The following is a 15,168-nucleotide window of genomic DNA, read 5'->3' on the forward strand; positions in this document are numbered from 1 at the left end:
AGTGAATGTGAGGAATGTGCAATCATGAGAGGCAATTTCCATCCTTCTTTTTATTGCTCTTCAGGGCCCCAGTGGCCTAATGGATAAGGCATTGGCTTCCTAAGCCAGAGATTGTGGGTTCAAGTCCCATCTGGGGTGGCAAAACTCCCTCCTTCCTTCTTGTATATTGCAACAAAGCCTTGGTGTTATTTTCCCCAAGGAAGCTGGGAAACGTTTGAACCCAAACTACTGGATCTTGGGAGCAATCCCCCAGAAACAGCATCTTCCACTTGACAAATCCTTTCTAGACCCATCAGTAGCAAACACTTAATACTAGTGATTGTCTGAGAATAGAAGGAAGGGGAGTGTTTACTCCGACACCTCAGTGAGTGAAACAGACAGAAAGAGCAAGGCCGTCCTGAAAGAGAATGGATCTGTCTGGAGACAAAGCAGACCCTGAGAATGAGCAACAGTGTGAAAAGAAGAACTTCAAATGTGTGTTAGGTGTTAGATAGGTTGGTCTGACAAATTTCAAGAAAATACCAATGCTCGTAGACTGATGCGGACACTGGCTGCTACTGATCTTTTACTGAGAATTCATTGAGAAATATTTTCCTTAACTATGTTATGGAATATTGGGTGGGCTATGAAGGCACCATTCCTCCTGCTTTCGCACTTCGAGACAACACAGCTACATGGCATGCGTCCAGTGCTCACCTTCCAGTCAACTGCTAGAGAAGACAACATAGATAGGGATGGCAGCAGGGCAGACTGGAGCTCCATGGAGATGGTGGGGCCAGGTCTCATCAATGGGGAGGTGGCCACCCCAGCATGCACAAGGCTGAGCCAGTAAGTGTGGTGTGTGCTTCACTGTGCCCCTACTCCCTGCATGTGGTGGTGGAGGGCAGTTACTGAGTTCGGTCGGTTTGGGAAATTTAGGGCTTGGCTACAATTGCAGAGGTAGAGCGCTGGGAGTTAAACCACAGCAGGGAAACCGCTGCCGTGTGTTCACACTGACAGCTGCAAGCGCACGGGAGTGGCCACATTAGCAGCTCTGGCAATGCCACAGAGAGCAGTGCAGTGTGTTAGCTATCCCAGTGTGCAAGTGGCTGCAACGTGCTTTTCAAATGGGGGGCGGGGGTGGAGTGTGACAGGGAGTGTGTTGTGTGTACGTGGGGGGAGTGACAGTGTGTGTGAGGGGCTGAGAGTGTGTCAGCATGCTGTCTTGTGTGTTCAGACAGCAGCAGACCCCCATCTCCCCCCATACACACTCACAACAGCAGCATTCCACACTAATGGTTGCTTTGTCCCAGAGCAGATAAGCAGCCGGCTGTCAGAAACGGAGCTTTGAAAGGGGATATCCGTATGCCTGCAGCCGATTTCAAAACAATGACCAGAGTGGGCACTTGACTTCAGGGGATTATGGGACATTTCCTGAGGCCAAACACAGTGCAGTGATGCAACACGTCATCCACACTGATGCCCGGGTATTTCAGCAGGGCTCAGCGAGCTTTATGCTTCTCATGGAGGTGGATTACCAGGAGCGCTCCACCTGCAGAGCCCAGGTGCTCCATGTGCCTTGCCAGTGTGGACACCTCAGGAATTAGGGCACCCGGGGCTGCTTTAATGGGCTCTAACTTGCAAGTGTAGCCAAGCCCCTAGACTATGTCACTTGTGTGACTTACTTGTGCTATTGTAATAAATATAATAGACGTGCAATGGTCAGAAATTGCACCAGCAGAAAAGTATATTGCAGGGAAACCATAAGGAAATTAAGAGTTTAAATTATCCTCCACATGTCCCACATCCCACTATAATGAATCCAACCCACAGGTCACATGGGCAGAAGTATCAGTGTCAGGATGCTACATTGTTAGCACAGTAAATGAAGCTGCAAAATAAATGATGTTTAAATGACCTCACTCTATTTTTTACAATCCGGTGTTAAGAGGTAATAGATACAGATGGACACCAGGCAGGGTTGTTTGGAGGACGAAGCCTTTACGCTTCCATCCCCCACCACTGTCAAGTTTTAACCAATTAGGACAAGTCAGCAAATAAGAACAACCTCAGGTCTCAGTAACTGCTACAGGTAGCGAAGTCCTACAGGGAGCAGTTTCTGGCACTACAGCTGTGCAGCTCTGCTCCCCGGCTCTTCTTGGGCTCCTGCTCTCTCCTTAGCTCTGCCCCACTCTGGCCCAGGCAGTTCCAGCTCCCACGGAGGATGGGACCCCCTGGCCTGGTGACTCCCTCATTACACTGCCTGGCTTGTCAGTGCGGCTAACTTGGAGCTTTGGCCTCTCCCCATTGCCCCAGGGACTGTCAGTCTCACGGTCCTGATTTCCCATTGGCCCTTCCCCCTTCTATTGGGACTGGGAACTAGCCAACCAAAACTCCCACTAAGCTTTAGTAAGGGGCCAACAGTCCTTTACTCGAGCTGGCCCCATGAGGGTCACTGATGGCCAGAGAAGGGAGCATGAGCTGGTCCCATGGTGTAATGGGCAGCACTCAGGACTCTGAATCCTGCAATCTGAGTTCAAATCTCAGTGGGACCTTGTGGTAAAGCCCTGGCGCTCACACTGCTCTACTTCCCTGTCTCCAGCTCTGCAAGAGCAATTTTTCCCCCTCCTGCTGGATGGGTCAGGGCTCTAGAACTGACACCTGAGGGTTGGGATTCTCACGGCTTCACCTGGTGCCCACAAGTCTGGCACTTGCCACTGTGCTTGAAGGAAGCAGGGCTGGGCAGGTGGGAGCTCAGCACCTCTCCTCCTCTGGGCACCTAGAGCAGAGGCGGCTGGTGCTGACAGCTCCAAGGGAAGGCTTAAAAGCAGCGGAGGTCAGGGCAAGGGGAGGAGAGGACCATGCCTATGTGTGGCCAGCAGACAGCCACAGGGCCAGCCTGCTCCCTGCTGTGCTGAACCCCACTGAAGGCCAGCATGCAGGGCAGCTGCTGATGCTCTGTGGCCAACATCAGAAGAGGGTAGGAAAGCAGGGCCAGCCCCCCTGGTGGGGCCTCTGACTGTTCCCACTCATGGTGCTCACTTTGGCAGTGGAGCCGCCCATTTTCTTTGGCAAGTCAGGAAGGGCAAAGGTGAGACTGGAAGCCCCTGGGGCTCATGCCCCAGCCTTTGTGACACCCAACCCCCAACTCCTTCCTGGGGCTCTAGCTGAAGCCAGAGCACTGGCCTGAGTGACCAAGAAGAGGTTCCAGCTGTGAAGAAAGCAGGACTTGCAGCACAAAGTGAGCACAACCACGAGGGGACTCAAATCCTGAATCATCCGATCCACAGGGAGATGCCTTATCCTTTAGGCCACATGATGAGGGGGTCTAAGCTCTTCTTTGGAAAAGCCGGACACTGTGTTTCTCAGGTCATCTGCTGAGGGGGCCGAGACGCTCTGGGCACAAGAAGTTAAGTTCCCAGCGACACGTGAGACTTAATTGTATGGGGCCAGGTGCAGGGCTTTGGCAGGGAGGCTCGGGCATGGGGGATTGAGGTGCAGCAGATGGACCGGCTGTCTAAGCACAGAGATTTGGTCTCCCTGAGGAGGAGGAGGAATCCTTCTGACAGGCAGAAAAAGAGGAGGGGTTCCTGGGACTTTTTTTGCCTCTCTTTTGCCTGCCTGCTCACTCTTGTGGTGAATGGTGAAGATGTTTCCTAACAAGTCCAGGTAGCTCAGTTGGTAGAGCATCAGGCTCTTAATCTGAGGGTCCAGGGTTCAAGCCCCTGTCTAGGTGCTCAGCTTTTAAGTTGCCTGGTGTGCCAGGAGCCAAACTCTGTTCACAGCCACACAGGGATTCCCAGAAGCTGTGGCCATTTCCTGGAAAGGTTCCTTTCCTTAGCAATCAGGAGAAAGGCCACAGGAGCAGGTGTAGAAAGTGCAGTCTCTGGCTGCCAGGAAGTGCTGTGGGGTCAGGTGCTGAGAAAGCCCAGAGGGGGAGCAGCAGAGATGGGGGAAGGGAGAGAGAGAAGCAATGAGGACAGAGCACAAGTGTACAGGGGGCATCTGGTCTGGCTATTGTGGGGAACTTGCCTGGTTTATACAGGACCCTGGTGGAATTGGCCAGGGGAAGGATCTGAGTCCCCACCCCCTTACCCAGAGGCTGCCTGACCTCGAGGACTGTTAGGATACAGATATTCAGGCCTGTCTGCAAAGGCCTGTACTTTAAGAATTTAGGTGTATTTTTATCACTTAGCTAGTTATAAAGATATAAAAGAAAGAATAAAAAATCACTGTCTGTCTGTGTAATGGCCTTCTCTTACTGTTGTTGCTGACTCAAAGAGCCCGAGGCGGAGCAACAGCAGGGTTCGTTGCCCGGTGTGCGTCGCACTAATTATCACACCAGGGTGGAGAAGCAAAACCAGGTTTATTTAAGCCCAAATAGGTGCCAGGGAGAAAAGCATTCTCAAATCCTGCACCCCGATACAAGCGGTTTTCCTCTCTTTATACAGAACTTCAGCTACGCATTCCCATTACCCCCACACTCCTCCTCTCCCCCCACCTTTCATTCCCATGCAGCAAATACACTTTGCAATAGCAATCACATGAAGCAGTTAAGTCATACTTGGCAAAAAAAACACCTTAGCTCGTTAGCAACTTTTCTGTGATCAGTTATCTGTACTTTCCCACCGTGGGGGCTACGTTCTCATGCATATAACTTTAATTACAGCACCTGCTTTCCGCCTATCTTATTTAATATTGGCTACATCTAGTATCAAGCAACCTTACCACTGCAGTAATTAGCACATAACACAAAAGGTTACAAAAGTTTAGTAAGGCTAACAAAAGCACTTTACATAAAGGTACTTTGGGTCACATAGGCCCAAAGTCACAACTTTGGTTTACTCAGGCCTAGTGGCACCAACAATTCCCCCCTTTGAGAATACTCAACAAACTTTTGGCGAGTTTTCTCAAACTTTAAAAACAAAAAACAATGAAGCTTTACAGATATATGTACAACTGCTCTTTTGAGCTTAGTTACCCCCAACCCAGGAATGAATGCATGGACAAAAGAGTGGAATGTTCATTTAACAACTAAGGGATTGGGGCACTGACTATAAATCAGGTAGGTATACCAAGTGGTTTAATTTCCCAGATGTCTCGGTGAATAATTCAGTCCCATATGCATCCTCCCCATGGATCCAGCAGGATTCGGTATGTGGAAGCCACACCCACCCTAACCGGTCCATATGCTTGGAAGGAGCACTGTGAATGTCCACACTTCCATTCAGAAAGTGTCCAAGTATGTCTCCATGACCACAGATCAGATGGTACTCCTGATGTGTCTGTAAGGGCAGTGGGTCAAATCTGGTGCTCAAGATCACTCTGAATGGCCATCAGCTGGTCATTCAGGAAATCCTGAATTTCTAAACATACTAGATCCCACTGCAATACCTTCCCAGCCTCAGTGATATTCAATACCATCTCTGTCAGTAACTTCTGGGTTATAGAACTAAGGGTGGAAATGACATGTAACTCACCAACTTCAGCCTATACTTGGGTTAGCTGAACTTCAGAAATAAGGCTAGTGGCCCTTTCTGGTCGGCCCAATTTCTTATCATGTTTTTGGCCTTTAAGAATATTCCAAATGGCTGTTACACTGTTAGCCCCAGCCCACAGGGATCTGCCCAATTTCCTCTTTTTCCAGAGGAAATAACCCAGGCTCTTTGTTGTGCTAATCTAATGGCAGCCCCTTGTGAGCAATCTGGGTATGTAAAAGTGATCTGAAAACTGAATAAAGGCAATGTCATTTAAAATCCAATTAGGGAGGGCAATACATACTGAAGGATTTATCCAAAACACAGGGCGCAGCCTGTAGAATAAACCCCAAAATCCAATTAATACCACATTCCCAAACATGGGTCCCACAAGTTTCTTCCTGCCAGTGTGTAATTCTTTGTTTCTTCACCAGGGTCAGTTCTCAATGTCCTTTCTGGTCAGGAATTCCTGGACTTTGGCAATGTCAGTGGAGTGAGTGTTTCTTCTTCTTTCCCAAAACAATTGTGGTTTAGCATCCTACAGGGGAGAGGTTTCCAGCACATATCACCCTGTAATAGCTGTGCTTTTTCTAGAAAAGTCTAAAGGCACAGTTGGTCTATCAGTGGACAAGGGAGCTTTTTCCCTGCTGTCCAGAAGTACAGTAGAACTAGAAGAAAGAATAGGCTAATCATCAATAGGAAAATTCTTCTGATGTGGAGGGGTCTTTTTGCAGTGAGAATCCTGGGTCCAAGCAGTCACTCTTTGGCACTTCACAGCAGTGTTGGTAGACAGCAGGACTTGGAAAGGGCCTTTCCAGCGTGGAGCCAAGGCAGTCTTTTGTTGATGGATCTTTATGTAGACCCAGTCTTCTGGTTCCTAGGAGTGGTAGGGCTGCTAGGATCTTTGGGTTGTTTCTTCTTTACCTGTGAGAAAAAAAACCTAACACATTGCATTAGTGTCTTTGCAGATTTTACATCTGCTTCGGTATATTCAAGCCCCCCCTTTTCTTGGTTGTTTGCTCACAGCTAAAACTTGGCTGTGTCCTTGAACGGAGTCAGTGTCTTATTTTGAAACTGAGTATGTTAACTATTTACTTTCTCAGTTAACTCATTTTTTTTTTCCTTTTTGGCTTCTTTTTTTAACCTACAAAGGAAACTTTTACTTATACACCTTTTGTTAACAATAAATACATACACAGTACATTAGTCTTATTTAATGTATGCCACATATACCCTTTCACTAAAATAACCTTATTACAGAGCTTTAGAACAACAGGCCAGGACAAGCACACCCACTTTGATGAGTTCACTCAATACAACCTCTAGTCCAATAGCTTTCCACCATCCCCAGCCCTCTGGCTAGAAGTCTGAGGTAGCCAGAAGGATCCCATGTCCAATATGGGGAGTGGGTTAACTTTCCATGTCCTTGCTTTCAAAGACTGTTAGTATGCAAATTTTAATAACCACTCTAAATTAAAAGATTTGGCTAATAAAGTTTCTTTCTTTTACTTAAGAAAATGTATTAGACTTTAGTATATCACATTTTTCTGATATATTCAAACACTTTGTATTTTAAATAAAACAAAACAAGTATCTGCATTTCAATTTAACACTGCCACTTGATTTTAAATTAGACCATCCCATAAAAAATATTAATCACAACAATTCTGGCCACTTGAGACAAACACCACAAGACAGAACATAGAACACAAAACATAATTGTTACTCTGTCAGTAAATGCATGATATGTTGAATGCTGTTCAACTGGCATTAGTTTTCTCTTTGATTATCTGAAAGACAGAAACAAAAGTCTACCCCTTCTGGGCAGGCAATCATTACTAAATTTATACAAATACTCTTGTTGATTTTAGGCAAAACAAGGGAATTACCCCATATTGTCTTGTATGTGTTTTATAGGCAGCCCCTGTTTTAGTGGCTCCTATCTTATTAGTTAGATAATTTGCATTAATACAGATGCTTGCTGGCTCACCTTTTACTTGTAACTCCTGCTTGTAAACACTGAAAGAAAACATCATCACTCACAGTGCTCTTAGAGCCTAATACAATTTTAATTACATAGCAGTGGATACATTCTTCAGCTAATTTAACAAAATTGTTCATAGCCAAATGATTGCAATCTAATAATTTCTTTGCCTGAATTTATTTACAAACATTTCAAAGACACCAAGAACTTTTTACTTTAGTACATTTACAAAATTCAACTGCTGTTCCCTCCAGCAACTATAGAGTTAACTTTTCACTGTGCCTTAAATCACTTGCTTGTCCTTTCAACAACCACTTACCAACTCAGATCACCATTCCAAATATTCTTCTGAGTATTTGAACCCACATACGTATACTTACTTACTCTGTTTTTGTTTTTGTTTTTTTTCACTACACCCTAAAAGTTTCCAACCTGTTCTCCAAGCTCTCTGTCTGTTGCCTGGCCGCCTGGGCCCGATCCTTTTTTTTTTTTTTTTTCTCTGTGCTTAACATAGTCTGTACTGATTTTTGACCTTGTACACAGAGCAGCTTTCTCCTTATCTCTGGGGTTAGCCGAGTTTCAAATTAACCCGTTCCTAGACAAATTGCTCACACTGTGTCAGAGGCTTTTCTTTGTGATTAAAAGCTCCTCTGAGATATATGATCTTATTTAGATTGAAGATACCTTCTAATGGGCATTGTTTAGATAGATTTTCACGCGTGTAAAGATTCCAATTCTCTAAATACCTGCAGGTTTCAGGACCATAATGTACGTACATGTAACATACTGGGGTACCCTTAGGGGGTGAGGTAAAAATGTTTAGACTGTCCCTCCCCCATTTTCCACTTACTCACACACAGAGGGTGCCCTGTCCCCGCTAGCAGCACATAAACTATGGATCTTTCCCTACAGGGCACTTACACAGGAGAGACACTCACACTGGTATACACACACACACACACATACACCAAGACCATTATTTCCTATTACCACGATGCATTTTATCTTGCTGCACAGTCAATAAATTCAAATGGCATGAGCCCAGCAGAGACAGACATTCCCACGGACAGTTCTCCTCCCAGTGCAGCTCTGGGGCATATGATGAGGGATTTTTACAAGAGCTCTACATACAAACAGCTTCAGAAGCTACCTGTTCGCTGACAAAACAGGAGTAATTGAAGGATCGTGTTGTAATTAAGTGATCCTTCCGGTGGCCACCTTTCCTGGCTCTCTAGCTGATACTGAGGCCAGTCTACTGTACAGAACCTTTTCAGTTTACTCTTAGTCAATGGATCTGATTCAAACAGTCTCAAATTCATCAGAATGCATTCTAAGGGTGTACACCATACCCTGCCTGTACTCTGTTCCTGTCCCATACCTATGGGAAGACACTGGGCGTCCCCAGGTCTTAACAGGCAAACAAAAGGTTAACAGCACTGGACTGTTCCTACCTTATTCACGAGACCGGTTCCCCACCGTCGCCCGCAGCTGCTTCTCCACTATCTGAGCGCGTTGCACCGTTGTGTCCTCCAAGGTCAGCCTGACGCGTCTCTGCCGAGGCCCCTGGTAAAGGCACCGGTGCGCGCTAGGCGTTGGCTCTGACCATCGTCCACCGGCCGTTGGAGGAGTCCGGGCAAGGCACAATTTTGCCTCGAGCCCACCCAGGGACGCCAAAACTGTTGCTGACTCAAAGAGCCCGAGGCGGAGCAACAGCAGGGTTCGTTGCCCGGTGTGCGTCGCACTAATTATCACACCAGGGTGGAGAAGCAAAACCAGGTTTATTTAAGCCCAAATAGGTGCCAGGGAGAAAAGCATTCTCAAATCCTGCACCCCGATACAAGCGGTTTTCCTCTCTTTATACAGAACTTCAGCTACGCATTCCCATTACCCCCACACTCCTCCTCTCCCCCCACCTTTCATTCCCATGCAGCAAATACACTTTGCAATAGCAATCACATGAAGCAGTTAAGTCATACTTGGCAAAAAAACACCTTAGCTCGTTAGCAACTTTTCTGTGATCAGTTATCTGTACTTTCCCACCGTGGGGGCTACGTTCTCATGCATATAACTTTAATTACAGCACCTGCTTTCCGCCTATCTTATTTAATATTGGCTACATCTAGTATCAAGCAACCTTACCACTGCAGTAATTAGCACATAACACAAAAGGTTACAAAAGTTTAGTAAGGCTAACAAAAGCACTTTACATAAAGGTACTTTGGGTCACATAGGCCCAAAGTCACAACTTTGGTTTACTCAGGCCTAGTGGCACCAACACTGTGACAGTCTGAGGCCTGGTTCTTCAGCTAAGCAGCAAAGGCAGCCATAAGCTGGGAAGTGTATGGTCACATCCTCACATTCCCAACTAGTCACATTGAAATAAGGTGCGATTGGGCTGTTAGGAATACAATCCTGTCCTGATATTCCTATCACCTCCAGAGAAAGGGAAACTTAGTTTGGTAGCATCCTGTCTGGCAAGAACTCACTTATCAATAGACACAGCTGGAAAACCCTTATGTCTGTATAGATGTAGTTGTGAAATCCTCCCTTCTGTATTGTTTTGTATGTTTATTTGCATGGTCTCTGTCTGGTTCTGTGATTGTTTCTGTCTGCTGTATAATTAATTTTGTTGGGTGTAAACCAATGAAGGTGGTGGAATATAATTGGTTAGATAATCACGTTACAGTATATTAGGATTGGTTAGTTAAATTTCAGTAAAATGATTGGTTAAGGAATAGCTAAGCAAAACTCAGGTTTTACTATATAGTCTGCAGTCAGGCAGGACGGTTTGGGGGAGGGGGGAAATGGGATCAGGGACTGGGGATGGGGGAATTGGGATCATGTTTTGCTACAGCGGGAAATGGGAACAGGGGATGGGAACAGAAACAGGGACACAGGCAAGGCTCTGTGGTGTCAGAGCTGGGAAGGGGACAGTAAGGAAGGAAACTGGAATCATTGCTTGCTGGACGTTCACCCCAATAAACATCGAATTGTTTGCGCCTTTGGACTTTGGGTATTGTTGCTCTCTGTTCATGCGAGAAGGACCAGGGAAGTGAGAGGGTGAAGGAATAAGCCCCCTAACACTGTCATTTGTTGCTCTAGGCTCCATATGTACGTGCACATTCACATCCCACTCCTGACACAATCACTGTCTTCTATCTGACGAAATAGCCTAATTTCAACCTCTCCTGTAACATTACACCACCAACTATTTAGCATTTGCAGGAGAGAAGTTGGAGGGAATTCAAACATCTTCAAATGGCAAAACTTTTCCCCCGGCCTGGTCAGTGAATCCTATGGTGAGAAACTTTCTGTGCATTTCAGTTTCTTGTATTGTTGGATGGGGCCTGAGGTGCTGAAAGGGAAATGTCCATGGAAAACTTGGACATCACTGTTGTCCAAAAAAAGGCAGGTGTTAGACACAATCGCTTCTCGTATTCCCGGGGAATCCGAGTCTAGCTGAAGAATTTCTGTCTATCCTAGAGAGAATCATTCCATTGTAAATACAAATGAAATGAGATCTTCAGGTCGAGTCAGCGCCTTTTAAAAATATTTACTGAGCAAAAAGCCATTCTTTGTCTTGTTGATAAGGACAAAAAGCCCTCTTTTCCTTTCCATTTCAAATGCGAAATGAATGGAGATTTTCATTGAAAAACTTCTGGTTTTTAGGGGGAATTGAACCCAGGCCATGGCTGTTAAAACACCAGAACTTACTGCTTAAAGCACCAGGGAGGGCTGTTTTTTTCTGACAGCCAGTGTTATTTTTCTCAGCCTCCTACTTCACCAATGTCAGACTCCGAGTGCAGTTAAGCTCTGGAACAGGCTCCCAAAGGCGTATGTGGTGTCTCTGTCCTCAGAGGTTTTTAAGAACAGAATGAACAAACCTCTGTCGAGGATACTCTGCATATACTTGGTCCCATAGACAACCTGCTCTGGCTCTATCTGCTACCTTCATCGTGTTTGGATGTAAAGGTGAGAAATGATGGGGAAATTGGCCCCTCTTTCAAGTTTAAATGTTGTAACTTCTACATCTAGACTGGGGTGGCCAACCTGAGCCAACGTAACTGCCAAACGTGCACCTTTGTATGCAACTGCTGAGTCAGTTGTGAACCTTGCTACCATTATCATTATCCCTTTGAAATGATGATGGTGATGGACACTTGGCTCTATATCCCAGAGTGCCCTGGACGTCTACAGGCTGCATTAGCCAATCCAACCATTCGGCACTTGCAGATGGGCACCTCTGTATTGTGCCTGAGTCTTGTACAGCTATGAATGGCTGGTAGATGCCGATATTTTCCCGTCTTTTTAACCAGCACTAATACCAGGCCAGGCCAGGGCTGGGAAGAGAGAGAGAGCAGCAGGTTTTCCCTATTGTGGCCATCTCGCTTTTTCTTGACTAGCTTCACCTCTGCACCAACTTGTGTTTTTCATATGTGAGCCTGGTTAGCTCAGTTGGCAGAGCATCCGACTTTTAATCTGAGGGTCCAGGGTTCAAGTCCCTGGTCAGGTGAAAAACTTCCCACTGTGATTATAAAAATCTGTCTTTCTGGAGTCTTGTTCAGTGTTACTCTTTCTCTCCAGGATTTTGCCTTTCCTAAGAAGGGCCTTTCTTTGGGGAGGATTGAAGGAGCAACTCCTTGACATCCCCTCTGTCCTTGCAGGCTGGAGGAATAAAGTCCTCTGGGCATAGAGCATGTTCCTCCCCTGCAGACACAAACGCACAGAATATTCATAAGGAATTAGAATTAGAATCCACCACTTTCCTTGGGAGCTTGTTCCTGTCGTGAATCATCCTCGCTCTTGAATATTTGTGCCTTAGTTGTAATATGAATTTGTCTCTTTTCCAGCCATTGGGTCTTGTTATGCCTTTCTCTGCTCGATTAAAGAGCCCTTTCATACCCAATATTTTCTCTCCATTAAGGCCCTTCAACACTTCAGTGAAATCACCTTTCAATCTTCTTTTGATAAGCTAAACAGGTTGAGCTCGTTCAATAGCAAAGAGCCACCAAATGTTCTGAGGGCTGGAGAAAAATGTCTTCTAGGGAAAGTGGTGGATTCTCCATCTCTTGATATCATTTAATGAAGACTAGATGCCTTTCCGGAATGTGTTTGCCCAAAAGTAGCTATTGTGTCATACAGGAGGCCTGTGATATGCAGTGGGTCAGATTAGATGCTCTAATGGTCTCTTCTGGCCATAAAGTCAACTAATTTCTGAAAAACTGAGTGTAGCATTGGGAGCAGCATCTGATGTTTTCCTGTCTACTCGGCTTGCTTCCTAGAACGAATGCTCCTTGAGTGGGGTGATCCACAGGGAGTAGCTCAAACCTCCACAGTGCCTGGCCAGGGGCAGGACATTAGCACAGCAAGGGAGGGGTGTGGCAGTGACATCACAAAGGCCTTTTTTCAGGACCTCAGACTATTGGTCAAAGGTGGTGGGGAGGTGGTGACCTCACAGAGAGATGCTGACATCAGCCAGGCAGGACAGGGGTGAGGGGCCAGGGAAACCTCAGAGACCCCTGTGGCTTTGCTTCAGCAAGTCTCCTTCTCCAGGTCTCTCTTTGAAGACAGAAGGAGTATTCGGGTTCATGGACATGAGCGCCAGGAGGAACCTCTTTTGAGTTTTCTCCTTCCCTTTTAGTGATTTTACTAGAAAACAGCCGTCCCTGTTTAGAAGGTAAGAGCCTCCTCGAGGGAAGGGTGTCATGGGGGTGTCACATTCAGATGCCGGTGCCCCACCCATGTAAGGAAGTTCCCACCACCCTGTGCTGTGTTCGCAGTGCGGAAGAGAGCAGCATCCACGGCAGTGGTTTGCTCCTGGCTGCCGGAGCAGAGCAGCAGGCTCAGCTGTCAGAACTTCCCAGAGCGATTAAAGGGGAGGGACCCATGGCTCTGTAGCAGGAATGCAGGGCAGGTGAGTTCACGGAGGGCATTTTGGGATACTGGGGAAGGCCAGTTATGGTGATATAATGAACAGCAGCGTTTACTCTGTTACTTTAATTTGCTGCAAAAAGCTCTAGCCCTCTCATTGAAGTCATTTTATTTTGTCAGCAAAACAGGGCAGTTTTGTCGCCAGACATGGCACTGCAGTGTGTACACCAGCCACAAGCTGCCGACCGAGAGAGCATTGTGTGTTTTCCACACACCTGAGCAATATAATTCTGCTGAAACAACTTTGTAGTGCAGACCTGGCCAAAGATTCACTCACATACAGCTTGCAAGGAAAACCTCACCTGCTCCTCTGCTTTGCAGAATCCAAAAACAATCAAAGCTTCTCAGGCCCTGGTGGCGATGGCGGGGAGTCAGGTGTGGGCAGACAGTGTCTTATAACTATCCACAAACACCATGTCTTAGCTGGCTAAGGCATCTGTTTTGTAAACAGGAGATCCTGGGTTCAACTCCCAGTGGTGCCTTGTTGACTGGTTGTTGGGGCACCTGGTATTGGCTACTGTCAGAAGACAAGATTCAGAGCTAGATGGGCCTTTGGTCTGGCCCAGTGTGGTTTTTCTTATGGTTTAAATAACACTCACAGGCACTGATAACAGAGTTACTGAAAGTTTGGGAGTTAAGAGCGGGTAGGTCAGTGGTCCAGTCCCCACACAGATGACCCCCTCCCTCTGGGACAGGGGCAGGACTGAGCTCTCACCCAAATGCTCATTGTGGCTGCCAGAATCTGTGAGCAGCTTGTTTAGTTTACGCCAAAGGTTGAGTCCTGCTTCGTGCACCGTGTGTGAGAATGAAAATCATAAACCGCCCTTTGAAATAACGAATGCAGCAGGACGTGTTATAGTCCCTGCCCCAAAGCAGGCAGACCAATGGAGAAATGCCGTCGAGTCCAAGGTGATACTCCACTGCCATTTTAGCTTTTTTGCTTGCTAAACTCCTTCTTATCTGCCCGGCCCAGACTGTCCTCTACCTCAGCTGCTGCTCCCGGCCTGCTCTAGAGTCAAACACGCGGGGCCCCCAGGGGAACAGAGGCTGGGACAGGGCAGCAGCCTGGGCTGGGCTGGGAAGATGCTGGGAGTTCTCGTTCCCTGAGAACTGGCCCGGGCCCGGCTCCCTTCTCAACAGCAAACAAATCAATTCCACGTCCCCTCCCCAGAAAAACCAGCCTGGAGCCAAGGGCAGCAGGGGACGATTCCCTCCAGTTCCCACCGAGGCAGGAGAGAACACAGGGTGTTTCTAGCAGAGCTTATGGAACTGATGTGGGGAAACCAGCCTTTACCAACAGGCAGTTCCAGTTTAAACTAAGTGTTTTTAACAATTTCTACAACATTAAATAACCCTTCAATCATAGTGTCACCATCCATAACATTGCTTCAGCCTTATAGGTTCCTAAATGAAAACTAAACATCTCTTCAAATCCAAGGGAGTGGAGATCAGTCAGTGTTCAGAGTCATCCCACATAAAAGAACCAGGTTGTCATACATACTGGCCCCATCATGTGGCCATGGCCTTTCCCTCCTCTCTGTTAAAAGTTTTAGTATTTTGCACAGAAACTTTCTTCCCTCAGGAGAGACCTGGGAACCAGGGCTGCCAGCCAGACAAACACCTTTAAGAGGCGGCGTCATCTGTCAAAAAATGATCTCCCTCATTCAGTTCAGTGACACCCTGAAAAGTTACTTATCAGGGCAGAGCCAGAAGATTGAAAGCAGCTACATCAAACCCCTGTGTAGCTAACTGGAATGAACACAAACACTCCCTGGTATCTGAAGAGATGTTTAGTTT

General features: G+C 46.7%; 3 non-coding genes across 3 annotated transcripts; all 3 read left to right on the forward strand.

Annotated features, from left to right (window-relative positions):
• The first annotated feature begins 65 nt into the window (after nt 1–65).
• On the forward strand, nt 66–138 carry TRNAR-CCU. Its single transcript has one exon. It is a non-coding gene; the product is annotated as a tRNA-Arg (tRNA).
• A 2,324-nt stretch (nt 139–2,462) lies between these two features.
• TRNAQ-CUG lies at nt 2,463–2,534 on the forward strand. Its single transcript has one exon. It is a non-coding gene; the product is annotated as a tRNA-Gln (tRNA).
• A 1,108-nt stretch (nt 2,535–3,642) lies between these two features.
• TRNAK-CUU lies at nt 3,643–3,715 on the forward strand. Its single transcript has one exon. It is a non-coding gene; the product is annotated as a tRNA-Lys (tRNA).
• The last annotated feature ends 11,453 nt before the right edge of the window (nt 3,716–15,168 follow it).

Source organism: Mauremys mutica, unplaced genomic scaffold (genome assembly GCF_020497125.1).
Source record: "Mauremys mutica isolate MM-2020 ecotype Southern unplaced genomic scaffold, ASM2049712v1 Super-Scaffold_100221, whole genome shotgun sequence".
Classification (NCBI taxonomy): Eukaryota; Metazoa; Chordata; order Testudines; family Geoemydidae; genus Mauremys; species Mauremys mutica.